This window comes from Geotrypetes seraphini, chromosome 5 (assembly GCF_902459505.1).
Source record: "Geotrypetes seraphini chromosome 5, aGeoSer1.1, whole genome shotgun sequence".
NCBI classification, from domain to species: domain Eukaryota; kingdom Metazoa; phylum Chordata; class Amphibia; order Gymnophiona; family Dermophiidae; genus Geotrypetes; species Geotrypetes seraphini.
In genome coordinates, this window is record NC_047088.1 from 208,013,875 (window position 1) to 208,032,551 (window position 18,677).

At 41.6% G+C, this 18,677-nt stretch overlaps 1 protein-coding gene across 5 annotated transcripts in view; it reads left to right on the plus strand.

The window, feature by feature from the left end:
* The window catches only part of LOC117360465 (sodium channel protein type 2 subunit alpha-like), a 526,898-nt gene that overhangs the window by 210,470 nt on the left and 297,751 nt on the right, over positions 1–18,677 (plus strand). For all 5 annotated transcript variants that reach the window (XM_033944237.1, XM_033944239.1, XM_033944238.1 and 2 more), the window contains one exon: positions 6,363–6,455. The gene's annotated coding sequence lies outside the window, so the exon portion shown is untranslated. The remainder of the gene's footprint in view (positions 1–6,362; positions 6,456–18,677) is intronic.

Consider the following 18,677-nt stretch of genomic DNA (forward strand, 5'->3'; position numbering starts at 1 on the left):
CTGCAGCCATAAGGACTATTGGGGTGGTAGAAAGATGGGTGGTTTGGGGGGGCTCACCATAAATAAGGGGTTATGGTGAGATGGTTGGGATCAGAAATCAGAAATATATTGATCTGATTTCAAGCTTACAAGCTAAGTCCTTATTTTAATTACTATTTTGTATACTTATACCTTTTTGCATATTTTTTTTTTTTTTAGAAATATATTTTATTAAATTTTTCAATAAATAAAGAACAAAACACTCAAATGTACATGGTGTACAACAAGAATCGTGAATACCAAAGTACAGCTCAAATTCACCATAACAGTCCAGAGCCCTCCCCCCTTCCCACCCCCCCCCCCACCTCCCCTCCCATGTCCCAAACCAAATGAATTATAACAAAAATCCACTCCAATACAGTCTCAAGTATATATTCAAACATTTAACAAATGACTTCGAGCTCTTGATGTTAAAGTATCCCAGAATGGAGCCCAACATTGACAGAACAACCTGCCCATTGCGGAGTCTAGCATAGAAAAGCAAAGTCGCTCCATAGAGGCTTGCTGTATCATCAGAGTCCGCCAACGAGAAAGCGTCGGAGAGTCAGACGAAATCCAGTGAAGTAAGATAGTTTTCTTCCCCAATAACATAGAACAAGCGAGAAAGCTCCTAAACCCCTTAGGAGCTGACAGGGGTACATGATCCAGGGTAAACAGCATCATTGGATCCAAAGAAAAGTTGAAATTCCACATGGTTTGAATATGCGTACACAGCTGTTGCCAAAAAGCATGAATCCGAGGACATAACCAGAACTGATGTCCCAAAGTGGACGGAGAATGAGAACATTTAAGACAGTGATCTGACAAACACATCTTTGCCCGAAATTGGTATGAAGTAGATCTGTACAACCGGTGTAAAAATTTATAGTTCATTTCAAACAGAGTCGCAGTGTGCGAAACACGAGCAGTTCGAAAGACCCCCCCTGCGGATCATAGCAGCTGTTACCTCACAAGAAAGGTCCTGTGACCATTTTAAAGCATAAGATTCATATGAAGGCTCGCCCAGGCATTCCTGAAGATGGCGATGATGAAATCTCAATGGAATCGGTACCTGGGCAGACAGACTCAGCGCTTCAGAAAAATGTTCCATACAACGGTCCGCAATGGAGTCCCGTGGCAAGGAGCCAATGTAAGAGGAAAGTTGAAGGTAAGATAGCCAGTCATTAGGCCTCCAGCCATGGTCCCGCTGAAGTTCTTCAAACGATTTCAAAGCGCCAGTGGAATGTACCAGTTGAAAGATATATTGGTTAGCTTGCAATGTCCACACTGGAGAAGACATTTTCCTTCACTGCCAATCCGCTACAGCCCGCTGATTTTGGGGCTTCTGCTTTGAGCCAGCCGTTCCTGAAGAAGGGGGTCTACTCCCGAAACGGAGTCCCGTAGGACACTTGGTTACCCGCTGGCTGTTTTTCTTTGAGAAGCTAAGTATCTTCCATTGGCTTTATTACTGAATTTGGACACTTGAATTTTCTTTCTTTGCCTCCCTGGATCAGGGGCAGAGATCACTAGTAGAAAGGGTGTTTTTGATTTTGTACACACTTTCTGCACTTTTGTGTTATTTATCACCAAAACTCACAAGAGAGCCCAGGGATGTTTCACAGTTGACACCTTTCTGGGTGCAAATCAGTGACAGCCGTTATCTCTGGGAGACTGGAGGAAGGCTCTGTGACTGAGGGCTCTCTTATATATTTCAGTAATATTTAATTGAATTTATCTTCTTTTGAGCGAATCCCCTCTACTAGCGGTCTCTTCCTCTCATCTCAGTTTCTTTCTAGGGGTTTGGGAGAATTTGTTGTTTCAGTTATATTTTCCTCTCCCATTTTTCGGGTTCATTCAGGACACACTGGAGAAGAAACAGGGTCCATGCCCGCTGAAAAGTCACCATTACCCAGCAATGGTAAGTAAGGAGTAACCTGAGATGTAATCTGGAGCTGTTTACATAATAATTTCCAAAGGCGTCGCAAGGGTAGTAGAAATAAGTCTCGTGCCGATGAAGTTTTCCGTGGCAGGTGAGAAACATGTAGCAGATAACTAAAATGGTATGGAGCACAAAGTGACAATTCCTATCTGGAAGCCGAAAAATGATTAGTCCCCCGGTACCAGTCATTCAGATGTCTCATCTGGCACGCCTGGGACAATAAACGAAGACTTCGGAGGCCAAATCCTCCGCGATCCCTAGGGCGCGCCAGATGAGCCAAAGACAAACGTGCCCTCTTCCCATTCCACAAGAACTTTTGCAAACATTTCCCAAGTAGTTTATCATGACGTGAGGATAATAATACAGGTATCATTTGAAACACATAGAGCCACTGGGGCACAAATATCATATTATACAATGCTATTCTGCCTATTAAAGAAAGCGGATAAACCCTCCAATTCTCCAGTTTTTGGATTGTGGTAAGAACTAGCGGGTCTATGTTGAGAGCGTATAGTTTGGAAGGATCAGGGGAAATAGCAACACCCAAATAAGTAAGATATCCTGATGCCCATGTGAGAGGAAAGGGCCCCCTCCACTGTGTCTGTACCTCCGGGGTCAAGGGCAAAACTGTAGACTTTGATTTGTTTAGTACCAAGCCTGAGTACATACTAAACTCATCCAGCAACTCTAAAGCTCTAGTAAGAGAGAGTTCGGGAGATCCCAGAGTTAATAAAAGATCATCCGCATAAGCTAAGACTCTCAGTTGGGAGTCTCCCTCTGGTAAGCTCTGGACAATATCATCCCACATGATAGTACGTAGAAGAGGGTCCAAATATAGTAAGAAAAGTAGAGGGGAAAGAGGGCTACCCTGCCACGTCCCACGCGCTATCGGGAAAACAGGTGTACAGGTACCATTGACCAAAATGCGGGCCGTTGGATCAGTATAAAGCAAGTGTAGCATATCCAGGAACCACCCATCGAAACCCATGTATGTGAGCACTTGGAATAGATATCCCCAATTAACCTGATCAAAAACCTTTGCTACATCTAATCCCACCAATATGCCCGGAAGTTCAGAATTCCTTGAACGTTGTAGGGCAGTGAGTAATCTACGAACATTTAGTACCGAGTGGCGGTGTTGAACAAAACCCACTTGTTCCTGTACTATCAAAGTGGGCAACAGGGTAGCCAGTCTATTGGCCAATATTTTGTCTAATATTTTGATATCCACATTGATTAGAGATATGGGTCTATAGGATTCAGTATCCGTATCGAGTTTGCCCGGTTTAGGTATTAATGTGATAAATGCCTGATTAGCCCCCAACGGAAAGGACCCGCCCTCAAGGGCCGCTGTATAATATGCTTCTAAAGGACCACAGAGGGAGGGAAAAAGAAGTTTATAGAACTCAGGAGAAAATCCATCAGGGCCTGGCGATGTGCCTCCCTTAAACTGTTTAACCGCCCCCTGAAGTTCCTTACCCTGTATAGGACGATTCAAGTAAATGCGATCAGGTGAAGTCAGTCGGGGAACCCCAGCGTCCGTTAAATAGTCCTCCGCATTTGGTCCCCCCTGCCCATCCCTGGAAGCATAAAATTCCATATAATGTTTAAGAAAACCATCTGATATGTCAGGAGTAGTTGTAAGCTCCTCACCTGAACGCAGCAAAATATGGGAAATGTGGCGATTAGGGCGGTGAGGTTTAGTCAAATTAGCCAAAAGCCTTTAAGCTGTTGGAGGGGGTGATGGACCGATGATTGAAAAGTATGACAAACCCAAGTCCGTTTCGGGTTTTGTTCCAGAAATGAAAAGAAAACACATTGAGCCTAGATGTAAGAAAGCTGATCAGGTGGCATGCCAATGACAGAACTAGCTGAGTACTGCTCAGATAGTGAGATAGAGTCAGAGGAGGCATGGCAGGAAAGGGATAGGCAAGAAAGCTGTACCCAGTTCAAACCTGTTCCAGACACTGCTAGAGGTTTGCTACCTTTTGAGCAGCCTGTGCCTGTTAGGACTAGGGCTGGAAAGAATCCTGCCTGTAATCATAAGGGGCAGGCTAGTATGTGGCTCTCCACAGGACAAAATGAGTCTCTTCAGAACAGGAAGAGGAAGGAGGCAAATGGAAGGGAAGCAGCCAGGAGAGAGACAACCAGCAGAGGAGGATAAGTTCCTCTCTTCCCTGCCAGCGGCGGCTGGGGATACAGATTGGCTGATGACTGAAGCAGAGGAGTTGGGTTCTCCTGAGCTTTGGGAGCAGGATCTCGAGGAAGCCATGGACATTCTGGAAAGCTGGGTAGGAATTGAGTCTTACCCCCATAGCCATGGAAGTACAATGAAACACTGGAGTTTTGCTTACCTAAAGTTTTGAGCTCTCAAATTATCTGTATTTGTGTGCAAGAGTTTAGGTTCTCTCTCTCTAGCAATGAACTTTGCCTTCTACCTTAAAACCTTGAGGTTTGCTGCCTTTAAAAGTGTGTATGTTTTTCCAGCTACTTGCCAAGCTAGGAAATTACATTTCTCCTTTTCAGCTATGTGGTTGCTACAGCAACTTTCTTGTCTGTTCTTATTCAGTAACAGACCAAGTTTAAGCAATGGTTTTTGTTTGGTATGAACTGTGAATAAAACCTGCAAGGTTAAAATATAACTGCTCTGGTGAAGAAGACTGAGTTTATTACCTTGATAAAGCCCAGAAGTAGGGGTCAGCACTTAGTCTAGTGCTGACAGACTGAAACACCCTGATTGTGATGTTTGGATCTTTTCATATGATTTCATGAAATATGTTTTTTTTACAACTGTCAGGCTGAAGCCTGTATTTTGATTTATTGGGCCAGTGGATTTATTGTTTTTTTTGCCATATCTGAATGGACCTTGTTACCTGCATGCCCCTTTAGACAGATACCTTGTCAGAATCAAGTCCTGAAGGATCCCTTAGTAGTAAGGGACACGCTGGGTCCGAGGTTTTGTCACGTTCCCGTGGGCTCGCTGCGCCTTTGACAAAAGACAAACCCATTGAACAGAACAGCATTTGCTGTCCTATTGTGAATAGACAAAAGGTGTCTGAGGTCCCTCCACTTTTGTCCAAGATTTTCATAATTGATTGGAGTGATTTGTGAGACATTTTCATGCCAACTTAGGTTTTTATACCTAAATAATTTTTCCAGATGTATGTGAAAGGAATTTACAGTTAGACAACATCACATCCAGTGTCATGCCTAGATATCACACTGCAAGGCATAAATAAATCACATTTAGGGCCATTTTCAATAGAAAATTTAAGGGCTCCTTTTACGAAGCTGCGTTAGTGGCTTTAGTGCGCGCGACTTTTAATCACGCGCTAACCCTCGCGCTGGCTGAAAAACTACCGCCTGCTCGAGAGGAGGCGGTAGCGGCTAGCGCAGCTGGCGGTTTAGCGCACGCTATTACGCGCATAAAGCCGCTAACGCGGCTTCGTAAAAGGAGCCCTTAAATTTTCTATTGAAAATGGCCCTAAATGTGATTTATTTATGCCTTGCAGTGTGATATCTAGGCATGACACTGGATGTGATGTTGTCTTAAAACCATTTGTTAAGCAGTTAAGAAAGCATTTTTCAAACTAAGAGGTCCTTTTACTAAGCTGCAGTAAAAAGTGGGCCTTTACCTTGTGCTTAGGCCATTTTTCTCCTATTTTTTGTTTCTTGTATTAATGGGCATGTGCCAATGTTACCATTAGCGTGCAGTCATTTTACCAAATTACCTCGTGTTGCACTAATTATTTTAGCACAGAAATGCCCACTGCCTGCCTCTGACACTCCCCCTCAAAAATAATTTAAAATATGTTTAACATGTGGATAGCATTCACACATTTTGTCAGTTACAACAGGAAGCCTGAATGTATCCTACAGTATGCCATTTTAAACTGTGTTAGGCACACGCTAGCACAGTGTCCCGCAAACTTTCTCGAGCCGCGGCACACCTGAAATCTCAGGAGACACACAGTTTGAGATACACTGCGCTAGCGCCTAATATAGTAGAAGGGCCCCCTAAAACGTTTGCGGAAACAGATTATTTCAATGGATGACTGTTGTACAGTGTTACTTATCTTTTTCATTATTGTTAATGCTTTATTTTAAGGGCTTGCAGCTGCTGCAAATGATATAAAGTGTGGCTGCTCAAAGTTTAGAAAACACATTCCTATCTTAGGCAATCTGCACTGGCTCCCAGTTGCAACATGGGTCAGATTTAAGACATTGGTAATATAGTTCTAGGGTAGTTTTACTTGCAAGGCAGCTACCGTAAGCATTAGCTGAACATCATCTTTACATTCTGAAGATCAAACCATCGCCACTTTGTTGGGCTAGGAATGCATGCACACGGCACTGATCATGTTCTATTATGGGTCCCCAACTGTGTCATTTCTTTTTATCACAGAGTGCCGCCTTCTGATGAGTTCTGATACTGTAATTTTTTACTCTGAAGAGCTCCACAGATTCCTGGTTGCTGTAGAAGTGCACTAGAGATGAGGTAACCAATGCTTAATATTAGTACTGCATATTCCTAGCAGATACCTCTGATTTTCTTGTGAGATTTGATTTCCATGAGCACAGGACGCACTCTCAGTGCCATGCAAACTTCTGCTTCACTGCTTGTCATAATTTTTATGTTCTGTTCAAAACAACTTATTTCCAGCGGTTCCAACATTTCCAGCACAAATAATCCCATCCACATTCTTCATAGAGATTTGGAAGTTACTTTTCAATTTTGGCTGCATGAAGGCACCGAAGGTATGGTAATCCACCTGTACCAGCACAATCTCTCTCTCTCTGCTAAAGCATTTCCCCTTTTTAGATTACAGAGTAAACAACTGATTCTGCTACCTCCCACAGAAGCCCAAAAGGCTGAAAGAAATGCTATTATCCTCCCACTGGCATTTAGTTTCCTTATTTCTCATACAAGCTGAGAAGCCATAAAGGAAGCAGCAAAAATAAGGCTTGGAAATCTCTCCCTCTTTTGCTACAGGCACATGTCCTTCTCCTGGAGAAAAAGTCCTTTTGAACTTTGGAGCCATTACTCTTAATGAGCTTACCTAGTTCTGTTTTGGCTCCACCCACCACTTTATGCTTACTAGTCTCATTCCATGGGCATATGGAAAATGTACTCTCTCCTGGTAGCTATCTTGTAGACTTCCTTTCCGTAATGTGGAACTGGCCTCCAGGCTCTGACTGTTAAGGTCCTCACTTACTTAAAAATCCAAGTTAGTGACTATTTTGAAGAATATTTTTATGAGAAACTTAAAAAAAAAATGGTTATTTGTGGAATTGTTTTCTGTACAATAGATTAGTTATGTTGAGTTTGATCTTAAAAAATCAGGATGGGGTATCTTCTAGATATATAGGTTTATGATGGAAATGTTTCTTTTACTGCATTGGAAATTGTTTTATAAGTGGTTTATAAAACATTACAAAAATAATGAGATTAGCATTTAGTATTTCTTGTGTTAAAGGTTTCGGAACAATGTGGTATAACATACAATATTTGCTTTACCTTAAGGCATTTGTAAATTGAAGCACACAAAACCAGGAAAGTTCCCATCAATTTTTCTTTTGCACACAACAACCACCAATTAGAAGGGAGGAAATATAAATGATATGAACTACCCTCATTTATGTGAGAAAAAAATGATCATCTGGGATTGAGATAAGTGCCATTTATTCAACTATGGTATTAGACATTTATGAGATTATTTTGTGAAAGATTAATATTTTTGAAGACATAGTTGAGAATTATTGTAAAATTTTGAGGAGTTGCTTTTTTTTTAAACCTATGATTGGATTAGTGGTAGTACTTGAATATAATTTACCCCAAAGGGTAACTGATGCCTTTTTATTTCCTCCTATGAGTTGGCAACAGTTGCTGAATAATAATAACTTTTTCCTTGTATGAAAGAGGGCAGTTCACATCATTTATATCTCCTCACTTCTTATTGGTGGCATTTGTAATTTGAACCACATTAAAGAAAAACTCCAGCGGAGTTTACCCACTATGCTAAGCCTCAACAAAAGCTTATCTATTAATGATAACCCTTCAATCTCTCTTTAAATATATACTCTGCGTGTCCTTTTTAAGCAAACCAGGGGGTAGGAAAAGCATCAGTATATAAACCGGAGTCATATAGAAAAATCATAAGATCCTTCCAATCTCCTTTCTCTAGTCATTGGCATAAAAACCTCCCTTCTAGTGCTATTATATTATTATACCTGACTTCTTAAAGACATTCAATGGAAAAGATTTCAGAAATATTAAGCGAATCAAAAGTAACCTCAATATGAGCATATATGTCACAAAGTGAAAAGTAGTTCGATCAATTCCTAGTTTAGAAAAATCTCACATATAGTTGTGATCCTTCAAACCGCTCAAGAGATTGATCTTAGTAATGAATTTCTCTTGTCCAATACTGTCAGCATTTCATGGCCTCCACTGCTGCTGTGTCAGGGAAATAATTGTTTCTTACAATGATCCTCCCCAAAACTACAACCTCCACAGTGCTCTTTCCAACTTCTTCAAAACTGTACAAACATTATTTATAGCAAGCACTTGCCTGGAAGTCATCAGAACCTTGGAGACACCCTGTGACAATTGCAAGTTGACAAACTCTAAGCTCTCAGCATCTAGGCTGTGAGGGCCAGAGACTGAGTGATGTGAGCTGGAAAACAGTTCAGTCTCCATGGTTTTTCGGATGAAAGTTCCAGAAGTAGAAGGAACTAGATCTTCCTTGGCCAATATGGTGCAATGAGAATCATGGTTCCCTGCCCTGCTTAAGTTTCAGCATAGTCTTCCTTATAAGAGGTATGGGAAGATATGCATACAGAAGGCCCATCCTGTAATGCATGAGAAAAGCATTCAACGCTAATCTGTCATGTGGCCTGAGCCTGGAACCGTACTGAGGGATTTTGTGGTTGAATGGTATGGCAACAAGATTCACCAAGGGAATGCCACACTCTCAGATCTCCCAGGCAATGCACATATTGGGAGACCACTTGTGAGATTGCATAATTACATTACATTACATTACATTAGGGATTTCTATTCCGCCATTACCTTGCGGTTCAAGGCGGATTACAAAAGGTTAATTTAGAAATACAGAGTTACATTGATTGTAGATTTTATAAACATAAACGGGTTGTTGAGGGTGAGGTGGTTTGTAAGAGAATTAATAGTTGGTCATAGTGGAGGTTCTTTTGTTGTTGTTAGAGCAGTAATGGGTAGATCAGATGTCGGTTTTAGAGTTACTAAGAGGTCGTGATGTTATTGCTGTTTCAGGAATTTCTTGAAAAGTGTGGTTTTTATTTCTTTTCTGAACGTCCTATAGTCTGGAGTGGTCATCAGAAGGTTGGAGATCTGGTTATCCAGCCTTGCGGCTTGGGTGGCTAGGAGGCCGTCGTGTAGTTTTTTTCTTTTTACTTCTTTGATTGGGGGGGGTATGAATGGGGAGTGTGTTTTTCTGTGTCTGGTAGTGGGTGCTTGGATGAGGCGATTGTTCAGGTATGATGGGCTGTCTCCGTGTAGGGTTTTAAATAGTATGCAGTAGAATTTGAATTGGATTCTTTCTTGGATTGGAAGCCAATGTGAGTTGATGAAGGCTTCAGTGATGTGGTCGTGTTTTCTCAATGAGTAGATGAGTCTCAAAGCTGTATTTTGGATTGTTTGGAGTTGTTTAATCGTGGTTACAGGGCAAGGAAGGAAGAGGATGTTGCAGTAGTCCAATATACCTAGTATTAGTGATTGTACTATAAGTTGGAATTGTGTTCTTTCAAAGAATTTTCGGACTTGTCTCAGATTTCTCATGACAGCGAATGATTTCTGAATTGTTTTGTTTATTTGCGGTTGCATAGTGCAGCATCTGTCTATGGTCATGCCAAGTAGTTTAATGGTGGTTTGGATTGGGTATTTGATTGCGTTTATTTCTAAATTGGTTGTGGTTTGGACCTTGTCATTTTCGAGAAGGATGAATTTGGTTTTGTCTTGGTTGAGTTTAAGTTTGTGTTTTTCCATCCAGGTTGTGACTGTTTCAAGTGTTTGGTGAAGTTTGTCTGTCATGGTCGGTTTAGAGTGGTCAAATGGGATGAGGATGGTGATGTCATCAGCATAACTATAGGTGGTTATGCCCAGATTGTTCAGATGCGTTCCTAGAGAAGCGGTGTAGAGATTGAAGAGGGTAGGGGATAGTGGAGATCCTTGTGGTACGCCGCAGGGGTTTGACCAGGATTCTGACTTTTCTTTGTTTGATTTTACACTGTAAGTTCTGAGTTTTAGGAATCCTTCAAACCATGAGTATACTTTGTCTGAGATGCCTATTGCGTCTAAGATCTGTAGAAGGATGTTGTGATCCACTAGGTCGAATGCTGCAGTTAGGTCCAGTTGTATGAGAAGCATTTTTTTCCCTGTACTAAGGTGTTGTCTGACGGTATCCATAAGGGAGCCTAGTAGTGTCTCTGTACTGAAGTTTGTTCTGAAGCCAGATTGCGTGGGGTGGAGTAGGTTGTGGTCATCTATGTAATTGGAGAGGAGTTTGGCTACTAGGCCTTCTATAATTTTGACATATAGCGGAATTGAAGCTATAGGTCTAAAGTTAGATGGGTGGTTTTGTGGTGCTTTTGGGTCTTTTTGGATTGGGGTGATGACGATTTCGTTGAGGTCAGCAGGGAATGTGCCTTCTGTGAGCGTGAATTGAATCCATTGTAGAATTATGGTGCGGAATTTTACACTAGAGGTGGTAAGGAGATATGAGGGGCAATGATTGAGGTCACAGGAGGCATGGCTGTATTTTTTGTAGAATTTGTTGAATTCTGACCATTGTATGTTGGGGAATTGAGTCCATATTCTGTCTGCTGCGGTTGCCTCTTTTCCTGTAGAGTGGATTGTGATTGAGTTTTGATGGGATGGGTTGAGGATGAGAGTGGCTCTGGTGTTGGTAATTTTGTTCTTGAAGTGTTCTGCTAAGAGGGTGGGTGATGGTGGAGGGGTGTTTGTGGTGGTAGTATATGGTTTGGTGTCTGTTAATTCTTTCAGGATTTGGAATATTTTTTTGGAGTCTTGGGTTTCCGTGCCTATGAGATTAGTATAGTAGTTTTTCCTCTTTTCCCTTAGTAGATTTTTGTATTGTTTGTTGATTTTTTTCCAGTCGGTTTTTGTTTGATCTTGGTTCTTTTTCCTCCATTTTCTTTCTAATCTTCTACATTGTCTTTTGAGTTGGAGTAGTTCGTTATCGAACCATTGGTCTGATTTCCTGCTGGTTCTGGTTTTGGTTTGTAGGGGGGCCAGATCATCAAGGATGTTAGTGGATATCTTTTTCCAGTGGGAGATGAAGTTTTTTGGGTCGCAGTTTTGGATGGTTTCATCTACATTTGACCAAAAAATGGTTGGATCGATATGTTTGCGTGTGGTATATGTGGTTTTTTTTGATTGAGGTGTGTGTTCGGTCTTAGACCAACTGATGTTGAAGTTGTATGTGTAGTGGTCTGACCATAGGGATGGGGACCATGTTCCGTTAGTAGTTTGGATTGCTGGATTAGATGGTTGGAGAGACATGAATGCAGCAATGTCCAGTTGATGACCTTTTTCATGGGTGGTTTGTGGGTTTAGGATCTGGAAGGATAAGGCTTTGAGGAAGGATAGGCAGTTATTTGCTGGTGTGGAGGTTGTGTCTTCTAGGTGTAGGTTTAGGTCTCCTAGGATGAGGTTATATTCTGCTGTTAATGAGTTTTGGTAGATGAAGTTTTCAAATTCAGGTCTCACTGTGGTCCAGTTTCCTGGTGTTATGTAGCAGAGTAAGCAGTTTAGTGATTTTTGTAGTGTTGGATTTGTGAGTTGACACGCTAGGAAATCCATTTGCGGAGTGGATGTTTTTTCAAGTACGTTTAGAGTTAGGGAGTTCTTGATTATTATTGCTAGTCCTCCTCCTCTTTTTTTTTCTCTGCAGGTTACTGTTATTTTGTATCCTGGCGGACATACTTCTTTTATTCTAGGGTCTGTGTCTGAGGTTAACCAGGTTTCAGTGAGGAATAGGCAGTCAAGATTTTCTGTTTTTATCCAATTTTTTATGTTTTCTGTTTTGGGTCCTAGTGCTCTGATGTTAACATAGGCACATGTAAGGGAGGTTGTGTCGGTCTGGGGAATGTAAGTTGTTTCCGGGTATATGAGTGTTGAGGGAGTTGGATGTGATTTTGTTTTCGGGAGTGTTGGCCAGACTTTTGGATTTTGTCGCCAGGCATGAGGCTCTGAGAACCATCCCTTTCTGGAGAACCCAGTATTATATGATGACGGCCTTCTGACACAGAGGGTAGGAACTGGCTCATCCTTGCTTGTTGGTGGTGTACTTCGCAACCTGGTTGTCTGTTCGAATTTGGACAATTTTGTTGATTAGCTGATCTCTGAAAGCTTTTAGAACATTCCAGATAGTTCAGAGCTCCAGGAAATTGTTGTGGATACATGTGGTCTAGTAACCTCAACATCTGCCTAGCTGTGACCTGCAATCAGGTGTGAAACTTAGTGGCTACTAGTGTGTCTGCCTGTGTCATATCGAGAGAAACTCATCCTTGCACTATCTAGCAGGGCTTTTATGAATTCCAATCATTGGACTGGGATCAGATTGGACTTAAGGTTCATTTTAAACTACCCTGTTAGCTCTAACACCTGAATCTCTGCATTGATTCTTGAGCAACCTCCTTCGACATGCTCTTCATCAGCCCATGGTCCAGGTAAGGAAACACATGGATGCCCTGTCTGCAGTGATGATGCAACTACTGTTAGACATTTGGTAAAGACCCTGGGAACTAAAGTGAGGCCAAAGGGCAATATGCAGTACAGGAAATGATGTGTTCCCACCTGAAATCTGAGATACTTCCTGTGACTTGGAAGTATCGGGATGTGTGTGCAGCCATCGTTTAAGTCCAGAGGACACAGCCCATCTTGTTCCTGAACTATTAAGAGAAGGGAGCCCAGAGAAAACATCCTGAACTTTTCTTTGACCAGATAACTGACCTAGCTTCTTGTAATGTAATCTGACCTTGAACTGAATAGGTAAAGGTGGAATAGAAAACCTGATTAACATAACAAAAGAATGATAAGAGCAATGCTGATCATAAGGGGGAGGGGGAACAGAGTGACAGTTATTAAATGGAAGGTGGGGAGTTAAAGAATGGAAGTACTGGGTATTGGTAAATGTGGAAAGGGAAAAGAGGAGTTGGGAAAGGAGGAAGGAAGAAGAACCTGAGACTTCAACATAAACTGAGATCATTATTTTTGGTTTTTATTTTTTTTGGGCCCATAAATCTCATTTATATTCAGGTATATATTTTGATAATTGGAATGGTCCTAGAATCTATTTTCCACTTTCCTTATGTTGCTTGTTTCCTAAGATATTTAAAGTATCTCTTTTCATTTCTTCTCTCTCCTGTCTTCTTTCATTGCTTCTTTAAATCACTCTGATATTAATTTATTCCTTTTCCCTCCATTTATTTGCCTTTCATATCTATATTGTATTCCTCATTATCTCCTCCTCTTTCTCTTCAATCCTGTCTCTTCCCTTTGAGCTAGCTACTAGTTTTCCAGCTTCCAGTCACACACCTTGTTTCCTCAGCCTTCAATATCCCCTTTGTTTTACCCATTTCCTAGTCCTCTATTTCTACTCTCTGTACTGTCCTACTCAGCTCTCATACCTTCCTGTGTCTCGCATCCTATCACTAGCCTCAACCATTTTCCTATCACTCATTCCTTCTCTGGCCTTCGGCCCATTCTTCTCTCTTACCCCCTACCGAGCCTCTTATCACCATTCTTTTACCAGTTCCCTAGTTCTAGTTCTGCTGTCTTCCACACCCTTCAAAAGTCCTTCTATTTCTTCTCTCATAACCTTTCACAGCACCCCCATCTCTTTACATTGCCTTTCATCCTCTCTTATCCATTAGGCATGTTACACCATTTTTCTTCCTCTCCCCACCTTAATTGATTTTCAAGTTTCAAGTTTATTTAAAAATCTGATTTGATCGCAATATCATAATCCAATGCGATTTACAAATAGTGATAAAACCAGGGTAAGAAAAACCAAAAAACCCCAAAAATCACACATCTGTTAAAAATCACATTACAGGCCACAAGAGGAGGGTAGGTTTAAATACAGTTCAAAACAAAAATGAACAAGGGGTTAAAACTATAGGTTGGGAAAGAGTTACCCACTTAATTTTCCTTTAAAGGAGTTTTAGTCTGCAATAGGATGTTTGAGTTATAAACAATTTGAGTAGCATACTAAAAAGCATCATTAAAAAGCCAGTTTTTCAGGAGACCTTTAAATTTACTGAATGATTTTTCTTCCCTTATATAAATTGGAAGTGAGTTCCAAGTTTGAGGTGCCATAACAGAGAAGATCATGTCTCTCCTCGAGTAAATGAATCTTAGTGAGGGGACTGAGGGGAGAGATTTCTCCTTAGATCATAAAGATCTTGTTGGAGCGTAAGGGATTAGGAGTCTTTCTAAAAATGCAGGGGCTTTATTCATTAATGTTTTGTGTGTAAGTAAAGCTATTTTGTATGTAATTCTATAATTTACAGATAACCAATGTGCTTCTTTTAATAGGGGAGTCACATGATCAAATTCTTTCCTTTTTGGTAATTTATTTTTATTGTGGTGTTTTGTAGGATTTGTAATCTACGTATTTCTTTTAAGGCTATTCTCTGGTACAAAGCGTGTCAATAGTCTATTTTTGATATGACAAACAAGTGAATTAGAATATTCAAAGATGATACATTGAGGAATGAGGATCTAATCATCCGTAGCCTATAAAAACAGCTTCTAACCAGAGAGTTTATTTGCTCATGATAATTCAATTTCTGGTCCAAAATAACTCCTAATATCTTAACCTTTAGAACTTCCTTTATTATAGTTTTGTGTATGTTTATGCAGGATCCTAATTTAAGTCCTTCCCTACATGGAAAAATCGTGGAGGGGCATAATCGAAAGGGACGTCTAAGTCCATTTACGTCCATCTCGCAAATCATCCAAAGTTAAAAAGAGCCTAAGACACATTTTTGAAAGAGACGTCCAACTTTTTTTTACTTTCGAAAATCGTCTAATTATACGTCCTGCTGATCTGATCGTCCAAGCCGCTAAATCGTCCATCTTTATACCACAAGCCCTGTTGGACGTGGGAGGGGTCTGCAAAGTGATGGATTGAATAGCCAGACATGGCACCTAAATAGTGGGGTACCTTACAGGGCACTGCTGTGAACTTCACATAAAGGGTGCCATGGCTTCTCCTCCCTACAGCTCCTTTATAGGTTACGGTGAGCCCCCCAAACCATCTTCAGAATCCCCTAGACCCACTTATCTACCACCCCAATAGCCCTTATGGCTGCAGGAGCCACTTATATGCCAGTAAAAAAGGGTTATTGGGGTGTATAGGGCAGTGCACATGTTTAAGTCTCAATGCAGTGATTACAGGGGCTTATGGGCATGGTTCTTCCTCTCTATGGGTCCCTAACCCACCCCCAAGACGACTTAAGCTGCCTCTGGGTTGGACGACTAGGCTTTCCTATGCCAAGCGGCCAGGTGATGATAGTCTGGAGGCTGAAATTTAAAGTTGTGAATAAAATTTTTATGGGGGTGGGGGGATTGATGATCACTAGGGGTAGTGTGTGGGGGTCTGTGTTATGTGTTTGCAGTGCTTATCTAGTGAGTTTAGATGGTTTTTTGTGACTTAGACCATGTTTTACATGCTCTACGTCAGTGTTCTTCAACCTTTTTACACCTATGGACCGGCGGGAAAAAAAAATTATTTTGTGGACCGGCAAACTACTAGGACTGAAATTTAAAACCCCCGTTTCTGCCCCATCTTCTCGGTCCTCACAAACCATCTGATCCCATCCGCACAAGCCTCAGTTATGATTTTATACTGAATGTATTTTATTAAAGTATAAAAATAAACAATATTCTGTACAATTGTCATTTTATAAATACAAATAATACAGAGCAAGGATCAACAAAACCCCTGTCTCCCCTCCCCTTCACATATATCCCCTCTACTATCAAGAAAACTGAATAAGACAAATTATTACAGAATGCTACACAGAAATATCATGCTAACAGAGTATCGCAGTCACACATAGCAGGAATAGGGTTAGGGGAGTGCAACTAGGGCAACTGCTCCCCTGGTCAGAGAGAGCCCTAAGCCACTGCCTGAACTTTGCAGTCCCCAGTTATGTCTAACACCAGCTCTAGCAGGATATATATTTCAAATCTGATATATTCTAATCACAAAATAGAAATAAAATTATTTGTTTCTACCTTTTATTGTCTCTGGTTTCTGCTTTCATCTTCTTTTCACTCTCTTCCTTCCAGCGTCTGCCTTCTCTGTCTCTTCAATCCAGCATCTGCCCCTTCCATCTACTGTCTGACCTCTCCCCCTTCCATATGGTATTTATCTTCTTTCTATGCCCCTCTCCCCTTTCCATCCAGCCTATGCCCCTCTCTCCTTTTTACATGATTCATTCCAGCTTCACTGCTCTCTTCATTTTATCTCTCCTAGACCAGATCTAGCATCATTATCCCTCTCAATTTCTCTGCTGACCCCCCTTCCCATCTCATTCCTGTCTCTCCCCTTCCCCTCCTCTAATCTCCCTGCCAGCTGTTTCCTGACTTTTTTCTTCTCCCTTCCCTCCTCCCCCTGTTCAGTAGTAACTCTCTTCCCTTTCTTTTCCCTCCTCCCCTCCCAGCAGCATCTCTTCTTATCCCTCTCCAGGTCCAGTAGCATCTGTCCTTTTTTCCCCTTGCCCAGCAGCTTCCCAGACTTCTTTCCCTCCTCCCCTCCCAGCAGCATCTCTCCTTATCCCTCTCTAGGTCCAGTAGCAGCTGTCCCTTTTTCCCCTTGCCCAGCAGCTTCCCAGACTCCTTTCCCTCCTCCCCTCCCAGCAGCATCTCTCCTTATCCCTCTCCAAGTCCAGTAGCAGCTGTCCTTTTTTCCCCTTGCCCAGCAGCTTCCCAGACTCCTTTCCCTCCTCCCCTCCCAGCAGCATCTCTCCTTCTCCCTCTCCAGATCCAGTAGCAGCTGTCCCTTTTTTTTTTCACCATGCCCATCAGCTTTCTCCCCTCCCAGCAACTCTCCTTACTTGCCAGCGGTGCGATTCAGTAAGGCAGCCTCGGGTCCTTTGTTGGGTCGCACCACCTCTGAGGAAAGCAGAAGTTGCATCATCAGAGGCGGCCCGACTCAGCAAAAGCTCCAAGGCTTCCTTCCTGAATTGCTGCGCTTATAAGTAAGGAGAGCCGCTGGGAGGGGAGAAAGCACACTGTCTGAGGCTCCCCATTATCTCTCCGGCTCTGCGCGAACTACAGCTCCTCGATCTTGCCGGTCCTGCTCGGACCGGCAGGAAATCAAAGATGTTGATCTCGCTGGTCCTGCACGGACCGGCAGGAATTTTCTGCGGACATCGCCAGTCCATTGACCGGCGGTTGAAGAACTGTGGTCTAAGTCACAACGTCCAAGTTCCGTCGATCCTGGGCTGTAAAAATTTCAGTTATAGATGCTGTATGACTAAGTCTAAGCCAGCCCACGTCCCGCCCTCGACACGCCTCCTGAAACGCCCCATTTAGCTTTGGACGTTGAGTGGCACTATGAAGGCCTAGGTCATTTAGAAATACGTCCAAAACCCGTTTTTATTTTCGGCGCTTGGACGTTTTTGAGAAATGTTCGTCCAAGTGCCAACTTAGGCCGGTTTTTGGATGTTTTTCTCTTTCGATTATGAGCCCCATAGCCTCTGCTTTAGATGTATTAAGAGCTAGTTTGTTGTTGTGTAACCATTTATAAATTTTCAATAATTTCTCATTGACTGATATGATCTCTTCTATTGAATTTGAATCTAGGGGATACAAAAGTTGAACATCATTAGCATATGCAAATGGTGTAAATCCAATTGATTGACTAAGAGTTAACAGAGGGGCCAAAAATATGTTAAACAATAAAGGTGATAAAATTGTTGAAATTGAAGTAGAAGATGAGTTATTGAATATTACCTTTGATGAGCACTCAGAGAAATATGACTGAAACCTTTGAAAAAATGTTATTGGTTATTCCTAAGGATCTGAGTCTGCTTAGAAGGAGATGATGATCTATAGTGTCAAAGGCTGATGATAAATCTAAGGATATGAGGAGAACAGATTGATGATGATCCAAAAAGTAAAGAATAAAGGATGTCAGACCTATTAAAGAATGTTCAGTCGAATGATGTTGTCGAAAGCCTGTTTGATGTGGGTGTAGAGCTCCCATTTTCTCAAAGAATTCAGAGACCTGATTAAAAACTATTTTCCATCATTTTTGCTATAAAGGGTATTTTTGGTATTGGTCAAAAGTTGGTGGGATCGTTCAAATTTCCTTTTGGGTCTTTCGGTATTGGGTGAATAGTTGAGTGTTTCCATTTTTGGGGGATGATCCCTTCCTCCAAGATAGCTGAAATAATTTTGTGAATGTATTTACCCAAAATATTGAATTTTTTCAAAATACATGGGAGCGAATCTGCATCTGTGCTTTTTATATTCATTGTGTGGAACAATCATTGTAAATCCGGTAATATAAGCGGCGTAAATTGAGTGCATTTTGATGTTGGGAATAAGAGAATCTGGATTAGAGTAATCGGGATCAAGGTTTGGATTAGCTATGAATTTTTTTCTAATCCCTTATATTTTTTCTATAAAATAATTAGCCAA